Genomic DNA, 18,853 nt, shown 5'->3' on the forward strand with positions numbered 1-18,853 from the left:
GAGAGAGAGAGAGAGAGAGAGAGAGAGAGAGAGAGAGAGAGAGAGAGAGAGAAAACCTGATTTATTAAAAATAACTACATGGCAACAGAAATCTACCTTCCTTGTTCTCTGGACTCAGTGAAAAGCCAGGCTGTAAAAATAAATAGCAGGGCTTGGAAAAATCCTGTCTAATCAACTCAGAATGTGCAATCAGGTACAACCCACATTTAGGAAAAAGTCCTGGACTATTAAGAAAGGGGAACAAAATACACATTAGGAAAGAAAGATGTCATACTTCACTCCCAAGGACTCACTCAGCTCAGGAAACACTTCATGCAGGCTGACTACCTGAAGCCTAATGACGGGCGTGAAGCCCTCTTCCATCAGACGTCACCACGCCTGATGTGTGTCAAAGGCACTTGAATGAATTTTTAAGTCCTGGAGGCATTTTCATTTTGTAGACGCCTCCTTCCACCCCTAATTTCCTAACCAAGTCAATGGTGGATCACCAAGATACACGGTCTAGAGCTGTTCAATTCTGCCTGATTCCCTGAGGCCTCTTCCAATAAAGGGGAGAGTTAGAGAGAGCGGGCGCCTGGCAGGAACCTGGTGTAATCATGTCTGTCAGATGAAAATTCTGACTCCTACTAATCCACTGTGACTGATCATTGGCAATTCAAGAAAAAAACACGGAATCTGCACCATTATTTTAAATTATTCTAGTAGGCCTCATGTACCCGGAAGGGAAGGAGCCTGAATTTCTTCCCTTTGCCTGGGGTTGTGGACTGAACCAATTGGCTGAGGGAAGGGGTGTTTAGCTCTTGCTTGGGGGTGATGGGGACCCATCCCCCAGGGGTGCCAGCTTTGATCTATGGTTATATCCCTCACCTGGTGCTTTCTAGGCCTAAGGGAAGGTTTGATTGAGTCAAAATGATAAGTGTCACAGGACTTCTTTATGGTCTTGTGTTAATCACCAAGCCTGGCTAAAATCACCTATTGATTGACCTTAAATGAAATCTACTTTAACCTGGGAACTCCATTAAAAGAATAATTCAAGAGGCCGGCTCTGTTTCAGCTCATTGTTAACCTGCCTGCCCAGGAATTAATGATGCATGCCCTTCCAGGAGACTCATAATTCGTATAGAGTTTAAATATTTATCTGAACCCCTGGAACCTGCTGTGTCCTTCCTCGGCGGCAGAGCAGCCCGAATTTCATTTCCTCCTCCCTTCATCTAGAAAGGAGGTTTTGTTTCTTCTTCCTTAGACTCCGATTCAGCGCCACTCTTGTGAGCACCCTGCTCTGGCAGATGTACTGTGGGGACTGTTCCTCCCTCCTTTCCCAGAACACCATCAGTGGCTGCAGAATGTTAGAGACACACTAGGGCCTTATAGTGTTCCATGAACAACACCCAGTGCTATCAGATTTGGAGCGGGAAAGGGTACGCCTTGGAGGGTATTAGACACTTGAGGCCCACTTACTCCAGAAAGGTCCCAGGAGTGAGATCTGCTGGGGATTGGGGCTTTGCCTGGACACCGTGGCTTGGCTTGGGGTATCTAAGTAAGGCAGTGGGGACAGGGACAGCCTTACCCTAATACTAGATAAGAGGCATGCGAGTCCTGGTTCTTAGAAGGGGGACTGCACAACACCCAACGGGACAGTGAATGTAACGAAGGGAGGGAGCTAGTCCATTCCTTCACTGTCAAAGATACCCGTGCCCATCTCTGTTCACTGACAGTGACCAACATTATGGGGAAAGCCAGTTAAGAAGACAGGCTATAAGATGTGTGTGTGTGTGTGTGTGTGTGTGTGTGTGTGTGAGAGAGAGAGAGAGAGAGAGAGAGAGAGAGAGAGAGAGAGAGAGAGAGAGAAGTGCCTTGTTCCAGCTCTGTTCTAGACATGGCGCTGTGCTCTCATGTCACATCACTGTGCACATGCCCTAGCCAGGGCTCTTGACATAATTAAAATAGGCAGGGGCTGGGTAACTGCTTGGTTTTCACAATTGGTTCTAATCCTTGTTGGATGTTGGCTCTGTGGTGAGGCAGGAGGCAGACCACCTATGAATGAGCAAGTGTAGCGTCCATCATGCTCAGAGGAAATACGCATTTCTAAGAACAACTTGCTCAAGGAAGCAGGAGAAAGGTTTGGAGTACAAGGCCTGATGACAGCCTGGGTGACAGCGAGGGTGGAGTGGGGGTGGTGGAGGGGTGGAGGGAGAACCTTCCTAGGCATAAGCCAAGCTGGAAGTAGGGGTGGAGCAGAGTAGGGAGCTCTAGAGAAAAGCAGGGTCTTGGGAACAGAAGAAGTAAAACTCACTCTTGTGAAAAGGGCTGAGTCAGCATTGCAGAGATCGATGATGGCCTGGATGAACTTGGGAAGAATTCCCAGATCTGAGAGCGTCTGAGCAGGGAAAGCTGCAGGACTGATGGTGAGCTGTGAGGCATCTGCACTGGGTCTGGGTAGATCTCAGGGAACCCACAGAAGGGCGATGCCACTTGGGGAGCACGAGAGGAGCACACTGAAGTGCAGGAGGCAGGCAAGGGCCAGCGTTTCCCAACATATTCAGGGGAAGACATGAGTTGTGAAGATAAATTAAAAACTATAAAGGCATGGGGTCTGATTAAGATGCGATGGCATGCACAGAGAGGAGAGGGGTACCTAACCCTAACCCTAACCCTCCTTGTTCTTAGCCCACTCCTCACTTTGCAGGAGAGGAGGTATGAGCTGCAAGGTGAGTTTCAGAGAGGAAGGGAGAATCAGAATGACTCAGGACACTGCCTTCCTTATACTCTCACAGTGCTCCCACTTGCACAGAGTGTCCTCCTGCTCTGCCATTCTGTGCTCGGCTTGATCGTTCCCTTCCTCCTCCTATTTCATCAAACACTCCTGCACCATCTACTAGTTTTATAAAGGAAGAGAGGTTGGGGCTGGAGAGATGGCTGTGTGGCTAAGGGTACTGGCTGCTCTTGCAGAGGACCTAGGATCGGTTCACAGCACGCACAGGTGACTCACAACCTTCCGTCTAGGCACTCTGACACCCTCTTTGGTATCCACAGGCACCAGAGACACATGTAGAGCACATACATACATGCAAGTAAAACACACACACACACAGAGAAAGAGAGAGACAGAGACAGACAGAGAGGGAGAGGGAGAGGGTGAAGGAGAGGGAGAAGGAGAGGAAGAGAGAGAGAGAGAGAAAAAGAGAGAGAGAGAGAGAAAGAGAGAGAGAGAGAGAGACTAGTGAATGCATAAAAGCTAAGACCTGTGAGAAAAAAAGCAGAGTAAAGGCTTCATGGGGCTTAGGCGGCAGGGGTGGCTAAAGCTTATCAGAGAGGGGGACAGGGAAAGGCCACCTGGATGCAGTGGCATTGGAACATTCTTGAAAGAGGTAATGAGAAAGCTTTTGGACATCTGTGGGGAAGAGCTTGAGGCAAATGGAGAAGAGTGCTGCTTGACTGTAGAGTTGGGGGGGGGGGGGTCAGGAAATTGAAGTTTGCAGAGCAAGGCAGAGAAAAATGGCACAGGTAGTAGAGGTGATGGTGGTGATGATGGTGATGGTGTTGGTAGTTATGGTGGAGGTGATGGTGGTGATGATGGGGATGGGGATGGTAGTTATGGTGGAGGTGATGGTGGTGATGATGGGGATGGGGATGGTAGTTATGGTAGAGGTGGAGGTGATGGTGGTGATGATGGGGATGGGGATGGTAGTTATGGTGGAGGTGGAGGTGATGGTGGTGGTGATGATGATGAAGGTACTTCCATGCATCCACCTGTATAGTTAAGAGAGGCCCTCCAGCTTATGGGAGAGCTTTGTGTTTCCTTCTGAGTTTAATGAGGATGCATCACACAGAGCACTGATGCTTGCCCCCATTGGGAGTGGTTCTGAGTTCTTTCCTGTCATTGTCTGCCTCCCTTCCAGCACACAATCTCCACGATGGTGGTTATTTCCTACACCTTAGTGCCTGTTGGCTTCCCAGCTCCAGAATGGCTCTGACCACAGATGCAATGTTGAAAAGTCACTTAGTAACAGGGAAAAAAAATGAGTGGAACAGAAGCCATGAATAGGCAGAATCTATGAGGTGGGCAGGGAGACAGAGTAAAGGGGAATCGGCTCGCCTTATGAATGTCCAATGATGCCCTTGTGTGGGCTCCCTAAGTTCCATGGGGTCCTAGAGCTATTGGGACCCTGAAGCACAAAGACCCGATGCCTAAGTGCGTCTCTGAGTTAGCTTGTGTGTATGCTGTCTGACAGTCCCCCTGCTAGTCTAGGGGGACTAAATCGGTTCCAGTCCCAGCCACAGCAGCACCCAGCCCCAGCCCCAATCCCAGCCTCACAGCCACAACTTCTTCTTTTTTCTCCTTCCCTTTCTCCCCCTTGCTCCAGTCTCTGCTCGCTCCAGGACTGCTCCGTCTGGCCATTGCTCGCTCTGGGCCCCAGCCACAATTTCTAAAGGAGCGATTCTCAACCTGTGGGTTGTGACCTTTTGGAGGGTCACATGTCAGATATCCTGCATATCAGATTTTTACATTACAGTTCATAGCAGTAGCAAGATTACAGTCAGGAAGTGGCAATGAAATAATTTGTGGTTGCGGGGGAGGGGGGTCACCACTACATGAGGAACTACGTTAAAGGGTTGCAGCATTAGGAAGGTTGAGAACCACTGGTGTAGGATTCCCTCTTTTTTTTCTCATCTTTGTATCAGATTTAAGTCAGTATTCGACAAAATGTAGATGTGTGGCCAACATTTATCAGCTGTCTGACTGGGTAAGATGCTGAAACTCCACACTATGGAAAGATTAAGACAGAGAGATAGGCAAAAAAGATTAACAGGGTAACACAAACTGAAGGATCTCGTTTGGTTTGTTTTAGTTGTAGCAAAACAGAGGTGGTAGGATCTACTTCAGACAAGGCAGGACTCAGTAGGGGAAAGAATTAGTTAATAGGATACAGAGGGGACATTTACATAGATAAAAGGCGTAATTGTGCAGAATTTTATAAATGGCCAGCACAGGCAACATGCCAGATAAGATTCAGCACCTATCCTAATTAAAGGATGAGGGAAATCTTTTTGAAAGCTTTAGATAAGTCTGATTAATCAATATGATGCAGTCACATTCAGTGGTAGCTATGGATGTGTTTTCCCTATAACCACGAGACTTCGAGGCTCCCTGGCAGTGTGGAGAGGCGAGTTGTAAGCCTCTCACCTAATCACTGTTTAAGAAAGTAGGGAGGATTATGTACACAATAGAAGGCAATAGCTACTTCAAATGGCCAGTTAAACCCGAGGAGGATGGGCAGGAATCCACTTTCTTAATTGTATTAACAGACCCAAGCTATCCAGAAGAAGGACAGGAAATGACAAGGATCTGTTTGCTTGAAGGTAGGAAAATATTTTTGAGGTGAACAAAATAATATTTGAACAAATAAGTGAGCCAACCGGTTTTCAATAATAATAATAATAATAATAATAATAATAATAATAATAATAATAATCCAATGAAGTTGGTGAAAATGTCAATTCCCCTCCAATAACTTATCTTCTTAATTCATGGCCCCTGGATTTATCTTTTCAATGGATGTGTGTCCAAATGATGTGAACATCTGTTTGAAAGAATCAGTGGGTGAGAAAAATTAAGGAAGAAGAGAGGAAGTGGTACCCACCATGCTGACCCAGAAAGCGCTGACCCCCGAACACGCTGACTCCTGTACCTGTTGACCCCGGTGGTTACGTGGGACTTAGATGAAGGATGGATTTGTAGAGGGTGAACTTACTTTAAGTCCTGGTGCCTGTGGAGGAGGACAGTGCTTTTGCGGAGGACGGTGGCACTTTGTGTTCTCCAGGAAATACAGAGAAATGAAGTATAGCCTCCCTAGTAAGGCCCCATGACCCATTTCCTTCAGTTAGACCCATCTATCTCCCCACAGCCTATCCAGCTACAGAATTAAGTCATATATGGGCTAACCCACTGCTGAAGTTAGAATCCTCACAGTCCTGTCACAGGTCAGTAGCAACACCAGCTGGGGACCGAGTCTTCCACACATGACCTTTGGGGGAAGACGGTTTATATCCAAATATCACACTTGAAATCATCCTGAGAACTAAAACAGGAGGAGGAGGAGGAGGAAGAGAAGGGGAAGTGGAGGGAAGGAGGAGGGGAGGAGGGGGAGGAAGAGGAAGAGGAGGGAGAAGAGGGAGGAGGGGATGGGGAGGAAGAGGAGGGGGAGGAGGAAGGAGGCACATATATCCTCACCCTCTTACCATTTGGTGTCTTTTCAATTTTAACACTTTTACAGATAAAGTCCTGGTCTATATCGATGGTCAACTTGACAGGATCCAAAACCACCTTGGAGACAAATCTCTGGGCATGACGATGAAGAAGTTACTAGATTAGATTAACTGGGGTGGGAAGAGTCACTCTCGTCTATGGAAGACACTTTTTCTGGCCTGCTAGACTGTGTGAAAAAGAGAGAGAGCTGAGCTACCACACATGCCCCAGTGTGGTAGTGCAATGCTAAGGAGCACTGGGGCTGGGGCGGGGCAGGAGGATCAGAACCAAGGTCGTCTTCTCATCCGTGTTTACGTAAGGTCAAGCTGGACTACATGACACCCTGCTTCAGGATGGCTATTCTAACTGTATAGAAATTCATAGAGATGTCCAGTCTTTGGGTCAGGCTAATTTTGCTGCATTTTTTTTTATTTTCAATTTTTATCCTGAAGTTTTAATCTAAAAGGAATAATTGTAAGTTAAAATATTCTTTATCTTTAGATTTATTTTATTTTATGTGTATGGGTGTTTTGCCTACATGTATGTTTCTGTACCAGGCACGTGCCTGTGGAGGTCAGAGAGGGTATTATCAGATCCCCTAGAACCAGATTATATAGGTGGTGGTTGTGATGGTTTGGGTGTGCTTGACCCAGGGAGTGTCACTATTAGGAGGTGTAGCCTTGTTGGAGGAAGTGTGTCATTATGGGGGTTGCTTTGAGACCCTCCTCCTATTACCTGAGGACAGTCTGCTCCTGGCTGCCTCTGGATGAAGATGGAGAACTCTCAGCTCCTCCAGAGCCATGCCTGCCTGGATGCTGCCATGTTCCTGCCATGATGATAATGGACTGAACCTCTGAACCTGTAAGCCAGTCCCAATGAAATGTTTGTTTGTTTGTTTGTTTTTAAGAGTTGCCTTGGTCATCGTGCCCCTTCACAGCAATGGAAACCCTAAGACAGTTGTGAACCTCATGTAGATGCTAAGAACCAAACCTGGATTCTCTGGAAGAACAGCCAGAGCTCAGAACCAGGAGCAGTCCTAGTTCTGAATTCTAAAAATTATAATTTTATACTAGCATTCCTTTATAAAATTGATACTAGATTTTTACTCACTCAAAAAGAGTTAATCCCAAAAGTAGAGCCAATGGAATCCCCAGTATAGTTGACTGGCTTACTCCTTGCAAGCTAGTAAAAAACCACTCCAAAGAAATACAGCACTAAACTAAGTTTAAAATATGTGGCTGAGTTGGCTGTGTAAAAATGAAAGCGAAATGTGTTCTTCAGAAAGGAAAAGTAAGAAGAAAATAGAACCATAACTGATGCAGAAAAGAGTAAAATTTGTCTTTGTTATAAGGAGGTCTCAACAGTTAAAAAGAGGGCTCTCTCCATTCATTAGGAGCAGAACATGGGAGACATGAACACAGCCTCATCAAAGGAGCGCAATTTGGCCACAGTCAAAGGGGTTGTCAGATGAACATGGTCACCATATTCATTATTTCTAACTGTTGGGACACAGTACCCTGGGCAAAAGCAACTGAAGAAAAGAAGGGATCATTTTAGCTCAGGATTCAGAGGCACATGGTTTCAATGAGTACCCCAGGTTGGCCTTGAACTCATGAGTCCACTGCATCCACCTCCCAAGTGCTGAAACTACAACAGGTCGTTCCACCATGTCCCACTAGTTTCTTCCTCTACTCAATACAAAGCCAAGGTCTCCAGCTTCAACCTCACACAGTACCTCCCCTCTCTCACTGTTCTCTCTGCATGGCTAGGGGTGTAATGCAGTATCAGCACTTGAGTCTGTCCTCTTGGTCACTTTGAGACGTTAAGCTGAAATGGGAAAGAGGGCAGGTGAGGGACGGTCTCCATGAGATTGAGTTATGTCAGTAATTGATTGAGATATTTAGGTGCTAGCTTTGACTGAAAAATGGGACTTCTGGGCTTTCCCTCGTGTGTGTGTGTGTGTGTGTGTGTGTGTGTGTGTGTGTGTGTGTGTGCGCGCGCACATGTATGCATGTGTGCTTTTGTCTGGAGGACAGAAGATGACATCAAGTGTCCTTATCTTTTTTCTACCTTGGTATTTAAGACAGAGTTTCTCAGTGAACCTGAAGTTTACTGACTCAGCTAGACCGCCTGGCCAATGTCCAGGACTTCTCAGTGAGACCCACACTGCTTCTATCTCCCTAGCCCTAGGATTCCAGGCACGAAGCACAGTGCTCAGCCTTTTACATGTATGCAGAGATGTCAAAGCTCGTGTGGCAAGTGCTTTATAAATGCCTCTCCTTTTAGCAGGGTCTTACTGTGTAGTACTCGCCGTGTGGCCCAGCCTTGGTCTTTTGGTTAGACTTAGGGAACCCTTACTGTAACAGTTCCTACTGTTTACTTTATGATAGTGTGGCGAAGGGTCGAGTCAATAGGCTCAGGGAATAAGGATCTTGGGCTGGTAGGATGGCTCAATGCATAAAAGGTGCTTGCCTTGCAAGACTGGTGACCCAAGTTGACTTCCCGGAAGCTATGTAAAAGTGGAAGGAGGGAACCAATTCCACAAAGTTGTCCTCTGACCTCCACACATGCTCTGTGTAATGAGTACCCATACATGTATACTTCACATGAACACACACACACACACACACACACACACACACACATCAAAGAAACCAACAAGTGTGCACCTACCAAGACTGAAAGAAAATGATTGACATTCTTGACTGAGCCCTGGCATCTTACAGAGCCATAAGAGAAATCACTAGGTAGCTGTTAGCTTGGAGTTATAGAATCTGAGCTACACCATTTCAGCACTCCCCTAAAAAGAAAAAAAAAGTTGTATTCCCCCTGAACATGAACTCAGTGGATGGATTTAAATTTGGCTGTAAGCAAAACCTCATGGCATGTGAGGAATTTGTTTTGGATAAAGTGACAGAACCCATAATTTATAGAGCATTACCAAAGAATTTATTTAGGTTTGGGGGTCAAACAGATGGCCCCGTCAACAGACATACGATGCTCAGCACTTCTTAGCGGTCAGTGTTCTGAACCCAGCCAGGCTGGGCTGTGAAGTTCACTGAGGAGGACAAAGGACACGATTCCCCCTCCCAGTCAGCAGCAACAGTGGCGTGGTGTCAAGTCTTATTACCTAGTTAGAAATTGATTATTAGAAGAGCCCTCTGCCGACTTTATCTGACTCAAGCATCTTCGCCGCACATTATCTTTTATGGATCTTAAATGTCCAGACTATTAAAGTCTCTGGATGTGTTTATAAAACAACAGGAGGAAAGGGCAGGGGTGTTCCCAAGATGGCTTTGGCATGAGGAATGGACAGCTGGGCAGGAGTCGGCGAGAGCTCTAAATTCTCACTATGGATTCTCACTTTCCATCTCCCATTTATCTTGAGTCGAGTGTAGACGCTAGGATTTCAACCCTCAATGTGGCTGGTAGGGATGTGGAATCCCATAATATATATCATGCTGAAGATAATTTCATTTGTGACCTCCCTGGTGGGTCTCGGCGGAGAATCCACGGGAGGGAATGACTGAGCGAGCTCTTAAACTTTCATCTACAGACTGGAGTCAAATCTATTGGAAACGAGGAAGAAGCTTAATTTCTTTAAAGGTATTTTCATTAACTTTCACATGGATATGTATTTCCTGGGATATGAAGGTCATGGGGCAAAATGGCTGCTAAGTCATGGATTTATTTAAAGTCAGTGAGGCTAGACATTTGGAGAGATTTTAAGACCCCAGTGTTAGCAAGGAGTGGAGCAGGACAATTGATGTTTCTCTAAATGTAAAGGTTATAAAAGGAGCCAGGTCTGGTGGTGCATGCCCATGGCCACACTACTTGGGGGTGGATATAAGAGGATTGGAGCTTGAAGGGCAGCCTGGGCTATATAACATTGTGGGTTAGAGGCCAACCTAGGCAATATGAAACTCTGTCTCAAAACCAAGCCAAAAAATGTTTATACAAAAAATATATATACAATGTATGTATTATTTGGAATTAAAGAGACAGCTCATTTGGGGAAATGTTTGTTATACAGGTATGAGAAATTGATTTGACAGCCCAGCATTCATATGTATATGTGTGTCTATAATTCCAGCATGGGCAAGCAGAGACAGGATCTCACTGGCCAGACGGGAATCAATGAGAACCAGGCTCAGTGAAGCACCATGCTTCAAAAAATAAGGTAGAGGGAGAGGAGAGAGATTGAGAATTTGCTCAGGGTTGACATCTGGCCTCCATTTACACATCTGGCTTCCATTTACACAAATACAGACTCTCATTCCCATTCATCTACACACACATATGCACATACACCCAGATATACCTACACACATGTACACACACACACACACACACACACACACCACTTGAGCATATACAGAAAAGGGTCACATCATCTAATACTTCAGTTTAATTCCCCCATAACCCTATTTTATGAGTGATCCTGGCCTTCCTTTCAGTGGACTTGATGTTCTTGTAACTTTCCTCTCTGCTTTCCTGCAGTCGATATTGGTCACCTCTCCCAAATCGGGAGAGTTTGATTGACAGATACCCTCAGTTCTGCTCTACAAGTCTGCTCTCTTTCCTCCTTGCACATGGGCTGAGCTTGGGGCTTCTGCTTCTTTCCCTGACCTCCGGTTTATTGTGGCACACACTGTGGGCAGCTTACGGTGAGACAGGCAGAAGCTGGACAGAGGTATTCCTGCATCCCTACCCACACTATTACATCAGCTGTGGAAATGTACCTAGGCTGGTCTGTACCCAGTGGAACAGGGCCAGTTGTCACAGAGACCCAGATGAGACCTCAGCCCATAAAAAAAAAAAAACAGGAAAGACTTCGGCGACAGAAGATGGACCTTGTGACCAGCAGAACCAGACATTTGGCTTTTAGCTCCATGACCTCACATCACCCTTACTGTATCCCTGTGAGTTTGGAGATCTCGTGTTGCATAGTACCATGGAGGAAATATGGCTGCTACAAGAACCTAGTATGTTTTTTCTCTAAATTTGATTCAAGGAAACAACACAATACAGCTTCCTACCCCTCCTCCAGTGACAAAATTGCATTTTGACAGTCTGACATTTTGAAATACAAGCTACAGAATGTCTAAGTTGAAATAGTTAACTTGGATTATCTCAGATGGTTACTTTCCTGTGACGAGAATCTGTTTCTTGTATTCTGTGTCTCAAAATCTGTTTCCCCACAGTTTTGCAGCACACATAACACTGTTACCAACTATAGTCGCTGTATTGTACAGTAGGTCTCTTGGACCTATTGCAATTCTTCTACTTGAGAGAATTTTTGAACAAAGTCATAGGCACAGAGACCTGATTTCAAAGCATACTACAAAGTGGCAGTCATAAAACAACATGGTATTGGTACAAAAAAATGAGACTAGGGAAAATAAACAATCCCATGTGTCAAAAACCCAAGAAGATGAGGAAATAACAGGACCACTGTCTTTGTGGGAAAACCAGATGTTCATGTGCAGGAAACTGAGAACAAACGACAGTCCACACCAAATCTAAAGGTGAAGCTGAGGTGGATGAAAGGCTTAAATGTGAGACCAGTGGCTATCACACTTCTCGAATCAACCAAATGGGAGAGACTACTTACATAAGTCTGGGCAAAAGCACTTTGATAAAATCCACTCAATATGGGAAATGAAACTGGATGGAGGCAGGTGGGAATGTAGCAAAGGAAGATGTTTTGCAGAACGAAAGAATGACCCACCAGGCTGAGGAGGATAGCATAGAAGGGGAGAATGTTTTCCTTTTGCAAGCCACACCCCCAAGCCCCAAAGATACACAGAACAGAACTGAAGTGGAAATTTCTAGTTTCTTTGGAAAGTCAGTTATGTAAAATGATGGTTTGCTGGGGCACACAGGTGAAAGGATGTCTTGCTGAAGCAGACACATGAAAGGGCTCTTGATGAAGGCGTATAAGTATGACCCCACAGACATCAGAAGACGAGCACTGAGCATTGGTTTGCTTTGCTTTGCCTCACTGTTTTTCGCTAATGACGTGCATTGGTTTGCCTTACACAGAATTGTTGAGATCAACTTGTGATAACGCCTCCACTGAGAGAAACTCACCTGAGAACTTGCTTGTAAGGTTCCTGCGGCAGCTTGCTGCTTCTGAGGCTTTGCCTCAAGCTGGTTGGCAAGCCTTGCGGTTCCTTCAGGATTGAACCACAGCTGCTGGCCTGTGCCTGGTGTCTGCCTGTCAAAAGGACTGGACTGTAGCTGCCAGTTTATATGTGGTATCTGCCTGCCTAGAGGACTGGTCTGCAGCTGCTGAGTCGTATTTGGTGTTTGCTACAGGACTGAACTGCTGCCAAAGAAGATCGAACTCACCCTCAAAGAATTGCTGCTGAACAGGTCCACTCCCCCCCACATCCTAATAACTTTTCTCTTCCACTATCTCTGCTGGATGCTGGCTAGAGGAGAGGTTGAACACTTACTAAAAGTAGATTGCAAAAACTTTATGTTCACCTAGAATGACTGCTGCAAGCAGGTTGCTATTTGGTTTTAATCTTGATTGGTTGACATCTGATGTCACGAGTGTTCTCTGATGCTGTGAACCTTTTATCCATTCGTCTGCCTGTCCATCCGTCCATCTCTCCATCCACCAATTCATCCACTCACCAATCCATCCATCCATCCATTCTACCATCCATTCTCCCACCCATCCTCTCATTCATTCATCCTCCCATTTATCCATTCATCCTTCCATACACCCACATCTATCCAGCCATCATCCATCCATTTACTCATGCGTCTATCTATCCATCCTTCAATCTATCCAGCCTCCCATCCATCCATCCACTTTTCCATACATCCATCTATCCTCCCACCTACCCATCTATCCATCCATCCATCCATTCTCATATTCATCCAACCTCCTATCCATTCTCCCAGTATTTGTATTTTCATGTTAAATCTCCTTTCCTGGAAAGTAGCCTGGGGTTTGAGTGGCTTTCATTGTTGGAAGAGAAATCAAATCCCAGACCTCGTTTTGAACAACTGAAGTATAAACCCAAATGGAAACAAAATCAGAAGGAAAGTAGCCACTGTTTATAGAGGCATTGTCATACAGACGTGCTAGGAGAAGAGCTTAGAGGGGGTTGTGTGCATTCATCCACTGAAGCCTCGGGATATCTCCATAGGCAGACACTGTGCTTGTCCAACTTTATAAACAAGGAAACTAAGGTACAAGAAGGCTATGTACTTGCCCAAGGATCGCCTAACAGCACATAACAAATACAGGCGGCTGGAATGGAAATACAGATGTGGTCCATACCTTGATCACAGGCTTACATCAGCTCTCACTGACAATGAGCACACAGAAACCACTTGCTCACTGCACACTTAACAAACTCTTAGGCTGGGGAGATGGCTTAGTGAGAAATGTGCTCACCACACAAACCTGATGACCCGAGTTCAGATCCTCAGTGTTCACACAAATGCTGTACATAGTAACATGGATGCCTCTAGAATCCCAGTGTACAGTATCTACCCACTGAGAGATAGATGAAGAGACGGGAATCCTGAGGCACCCTCAGGCCAGCTACCTGGTTTACAAAGCAATGAACAAGAGACCTTGTTCCAACAAAGCAGGAGGCAAGGACCAACACTAGAGGTTTTCATCTGACCTCCAACATGCGCCGTAGTCCACACTCACACACATATCGTGCACATGCACAATAGAAGAGAAATGCAACCTTCCGATTGCCTTTCTGCAAGCCACTGGAGTTGCTGCCAGGTACTGACTAAGAGGAAACATTCATTCCTCTTTACCACCATGACTAAACAAAGACCCCAATAAGTTCCTGCGATGGCCACTCCCAACTTCTTCCCTCTCTGGTGACATTAACCCACGGGGAATGCTTTCTTGAGCAGTCAAGTTGAGCACATAGTACCATTCTCTGATCTGTTTCCCAGAATGTGTGAGAAGCTAGGCACTGGGTGTGGGGAGAGTACCACAGAGGCGGAGCCAGAGCCAAGGCCAGAGAGCTGGCTCCAAAGCCACCCACAGGAGGCACATTCCCTATTTTCACTAGGCTGCCTGGTTTTATTTTGGGGTCTGAGTGCCTGAGACGAGCATCGCCTTGCATATTTATACATAGACCGATGTTTTCTCTGGGTCCTGGCTGCCCTGTTGGAGATGCCATTTCATCTCTGGCTGGAAGTTAGGGTTGGGGGCTGGGAGTGGTAAGATGAAGGGAACCTGTTAGTTGGTGGATGGTGATCCCCAACCATTGCTCAGACAGCTGACCTCTGAGGTTCCAATCAACTATCTCTTGTACCTGCAAGCTCTCTGACCACCTCTGTGGAGCTTTGAGGAAGCCTGGCACCATCCCTGTCACTTCAGAAAGGGCATGCGTCTGTCTTAACCCATCGTCCCGGACTGTCTCACAGAGGAGACATGTAATACTCTCCTGTGTCCCTGGATATGTGTAGCTCTTGACCAACTGACTGGAATATACACAGGCCTCTACCAAGGATGCGAGAGTTCTAGAACACCCACCCAGGAGGACAAGAACCAGGATCTATTCAGAGGCATCCTCCAGCCTCCTTTACTCTGACCATCTTACAATCCAAACTCATTTCTAGCCTCCCATTCTTTCTTCTCAGTTTCCAGTTGCCTTGGGTATCTAGTTCCCAGGTTTGTTTTTTTTTTATGTTTCTGTGTGCATGAGTATGTGGACATGTTGGTGCATGTGCAGGTATATTTTATATGTCTTGGTTCACATGTATGTGTACATGGAAGCCAAGACAACCTACCTACTTACCTCTGTCTACCTCTCTTTCTCTATCCCACCTACTTACCTCTGTCTGTCTAGCTGTCTAACTGTCTGTCTGTCTATCTATCTATCTATCTATCTATCTATCTATCTATCTATCTATCATCTATCTATCTACCTACTTACCTCTGTTTATCTGTCTGTCTGCCTGTCTGTCTATCTATCTATCTACCTATCTATCTATCTATCTATCTATCTATCTATCTATCTATCTACTTACCTACCTACCTATCTACTTACCTTTATCTGTCTGTCTGTCTGTCATCTACCCCCTTTTCCTCTCTGTCTCTCTGTGTATGTCTCTGTCTGTCTGTCTGTCTGTATGTCTCTCTGTCTTTCTCTCTCTGTCTCTTTGTCTCTGTCTCTGTCTGTCTGTCTGTCTGTTGGTCTCTCTCTCTGTGTGTGTATATATAGTATATGTACATGTGAAGGTCAAAGACTGTCTGTCTGTCTGTCTGTCTGTCTGTCTGTCTCTCTGTCTCTCTCTGTGTGTGTAGTATATGTACATGTGAAGGTCAAAGGCTGTCTGTCTGTTGCCTGTATCTTTCTCTACTCAATTTCTTTGACAGTGTCTCTGTCTGAACCTGGGGCTTACCCCTTTAACTGGATTGGCTGGCCAGCAAACCTGGCACTCCTGCTTCTGCCCCTTATCCCAGCACTGGCATTACAGCTATGTGCTGCCACACATGACTTACTAAAATGTGTGTTCTGGGGTTCAAACTCAGCTCCTTCTGCAAGCAGTTTGCCAACTGGGCTGTCTCTTAGCCATCATTTCCCATTTCACCCCTGCATTGACTTGGGTCCCCTCACATTGCTAAACAATTCAGGACTGCCATCAATGCTTAGTAAATTCTTAATTCTAGAGTGACGTGCTCCACAGTGACAAGCACAGGAGGCTGTCAGTCTCCTTATTTATCATCTGAGCACTTAAAATCAAAATAGATATCCCAGGGGTCAAATGTGACGTCCACCTCTGAGGTCCGGTAGCTAAACTTAGAACCTGCCACTCACTCTACATGGAACTTGGTATGAAAACCAGCACAGTACCAAGCTATTTTAAAAATCACCTTAAACAACATTAACCATACCATTAGTAACAATATCTAACCTTTTCTAGCTTTTCTTTGGGCTAGCTGCTTTAAAAGCCTTTCATTTTCTAATTTATTTCCCCTCCCTCTTTCTTATGAAACAGGATTTGGTCTTCCCCTTCCCCCTTTATAGATGTAGAAACTGAGTGAGCAGGAAAGTTGTCTGAGATGCTACAACATGTAGGATTAGAACTTAAGAGGTTGGGTACCATAGCCACCCCCCTCCATCATTTGAGATGGGTCTACTACTTGTTTACTTAATTCGACGAGTTAAAAAAAAAAGATAAAAGAAAAATTTAGCTGTGGCTGTGGCTTAGATGGTACAGTGTTTACCTACTATGCGTAAGGTGATGGGTTCAATTTATAGGAACATGTAAACAAGATGTAGTGGCATGCGTCTGTAATCCTAGCACTCAGGAGGTGGATGCAGGAGGCACAGATGTTCGAGGTACTCCTCATAGGCATAGGGAGTTTGAGGCCATTCTGGGCTATGCAAGAGCCTGCCTCACAAAACAAAAACAAAACACACATACCCAAACTATGGAAACACAGCTGACTCTGTGTTTGTTTGTGTGTATGTTTGTGTGTTCACGTGTGCGAGTGCGCGTGCGCACATTCTAGACTGTTTTGTCAATGTGGAAACTTTCAAGAGTTTTCGCTGTCTCTTGCACATCTGGGAAAACTCCAAGCATGGTCTTCTTTCCATTAGTTCTCTGTGACACCCTATTGCCACTGTTCATTCCAATGTCCTGATCTCTTGTTAGGATGTGCAGAACTTGAGGGACAGATGGTCCCCATTTGAGGTGTTGGCAGGCTCAGTAAGCCCACTGTTGGTGGCTACATAACAGACCAGTGCTGCCCTTACCTGGAGCTGGGCTTTCAGACCTGCTGTGGGTGTTTGCTGGTCTTGCCTCATGGTGGATGCATAGCCAGGGACAGCATAGCTGGCCTGCTCGGTAGCACAGGTAGGAGGGCTGCTCCATCATCCACAGATGCCTGCTCAGCTCTCTGCTCCTGCCTTCCCATGACTCCTCAGCCCCACCACACAGATGGCTGGGCAGTGTCAGTTACTCTAATCTCCTTTTGTCTTTGTTTGAAGAGGTGACTCAGCTCTTGGGCTGTTTAGCAGTTGTTTGCTGAATTGAATTCTGTTCACAGTCTTGGTGGGTAGTTGGAAAAGTGGCCTTGGTAAAGTATTTGTTTTGCAACCCCAGGGATATCAGTTCAAAACAAAGAGCCAGTGTAAACAAAGCCAGACCAGTGAGAGCACAAGATCAAGACACACACACACACACACACACACACACACATGCATAGACACAGACACAGATACACACACACACACATACAGAGAGAAAGAGAGAGGGGGAGAGGGGGAGAGGGAGAGAGGGGGAGGGGGTAGGGGGAGGGAGGGAGAAAGGGAGAGAGGGAGAAAGAGGAAGAGAGGGAGAAAGAGGGAGAGAGAAGGAGAGGGAGAGAGAGCACTCCTTGTGAGGAATAGACAATCATAGGCATTTCTAAGTTGATGACATTTCTACAGAGACACGACGTGCCAAGTGTGTTTATTCAGAAAGAACATTCTAGACAGAAGGAACACTGAAGCAAAAGTCCTGATGTGGGAGAAGGCTTGGTATTGTCGGGGATTAGGAAGAAAGCCACAGTGGCTAGAGAAGTGAATGAGGCAGCGGTCAGGAGAGCACAGGGTGAGACAAAGCTTCTGGAACATTCCTTGATGCCTATATCATATTATCTTCTCCATCCACATGGCGGGGACGTAGTCAAGACTTAGATTGGGAAATTGGAACATGACAGCCCAAGGAAGAACCTCCCACCCCGAAATGAGAAGTAAGCATAAGATAGCATCTAAGAGTCAGGCATGTGCTTCAGGTGCTTTTAACCCAACCGAATATGTAATATCCTCATTGATCTATTAATGGTTACAATTTATAAGAAATCATTATCAGCACTTATTACTGTATTGAGAAAAGCAATGGCCAACACAATTTTGGGAAGCACTTGGCTCTATGCAGCTTCTTCTCTACTGCCTGTTTTCTGATACTAATTCCACAGAGGGTGGGGAGGACAGACTTAATCTAATAAAGGTCGCCCTCATGTCTCTCCTGCTCTGTGACACACCATTTACTGAATCATCCATTATTGTCCAAAGAACAAAGACAAACTTCAACCATCAGAGAACTGATAAAGTTCATTTGAAAATTGGGGGAAGAGATTGTGAAAATGTCTGAGGCCAAGGGCAAGAGTCATGCACAGAGATCAATAGCTGTCTACGACGAGGACAGGGGAGAATGAATAAACTCTCGACTAAGGCTGAGGAATGGTGTCCTGCCGGACAGCCAGCATGGCGGCCCAATGGAGCCTTGTCTCCCCCACCCCCGAAATGAGATATAAGCATAAACCTCTGGCTTCTGCATCACATGACCTCTGAACACCTCAGCTGAACACCTCATAAATTTTCCCCCAATAGCCGAGCAGTGGTGGCACACGCCTTTAATCCCAGCACTTGGGAGGCAGAGGCAGGTGGATTTCTGAGTTCGAGGCCAGCCTGGTCTACAGAGTGAGTTCCAGGACAGCCAACGCTACACAGAGAAACCCTGTCTCAAAAAAACAAAAAAAAAAATTCCCCCCAAATTATGTAGTGTAACAAAGATACCTACTGGGCTCTCCTTTGCCTCACGTCACTGCCAGCAGAGTGA

General features: G+C 45.8%; 1 protein-coding gene and 1 long non-coding RNA gene across 2 annotated transcripts in view; one reads left to right on the forward strand and one right to left on the reverse strand.

The window, feature by feature from the left end:
• LOC116095793 (putative uncharacterized protein C1orf196) overlaps nt 1–18,853 on the reverse strand; it is a 602,408-nt gene that overhangs the window by 82,041 nt on the left and 501,514 nt on the right. The gene's annotated exons all lie outside the window — the stretch shown is intronic.
• On the forward strand, nt 5,905–6,432 carry LOC116096982. Its single transcript, XR_004121176.1, has 2 exons — nt 5,905–5,982; nt 6,276–6,432. It is a non-coding gene; the product is annotated as an uncharacterized LOC116096982 (long non-coding RNA).

This window comes from Mastomys coucha, unplaced genomic scaffold (genome assembly GCF_008632895.1).
Source record: "Mastomys coucha isolate ucsf_1 unplaced genomic scaffold, UCSF_Mcou_1 pScaffold18, whole genome shotgun sequence".
Lineage (NCBI taxonomy): Eukaryota > Metazoa > Chordata > Mammalia > Rodentia > Muridae > Mastomys > Mastomys coucha.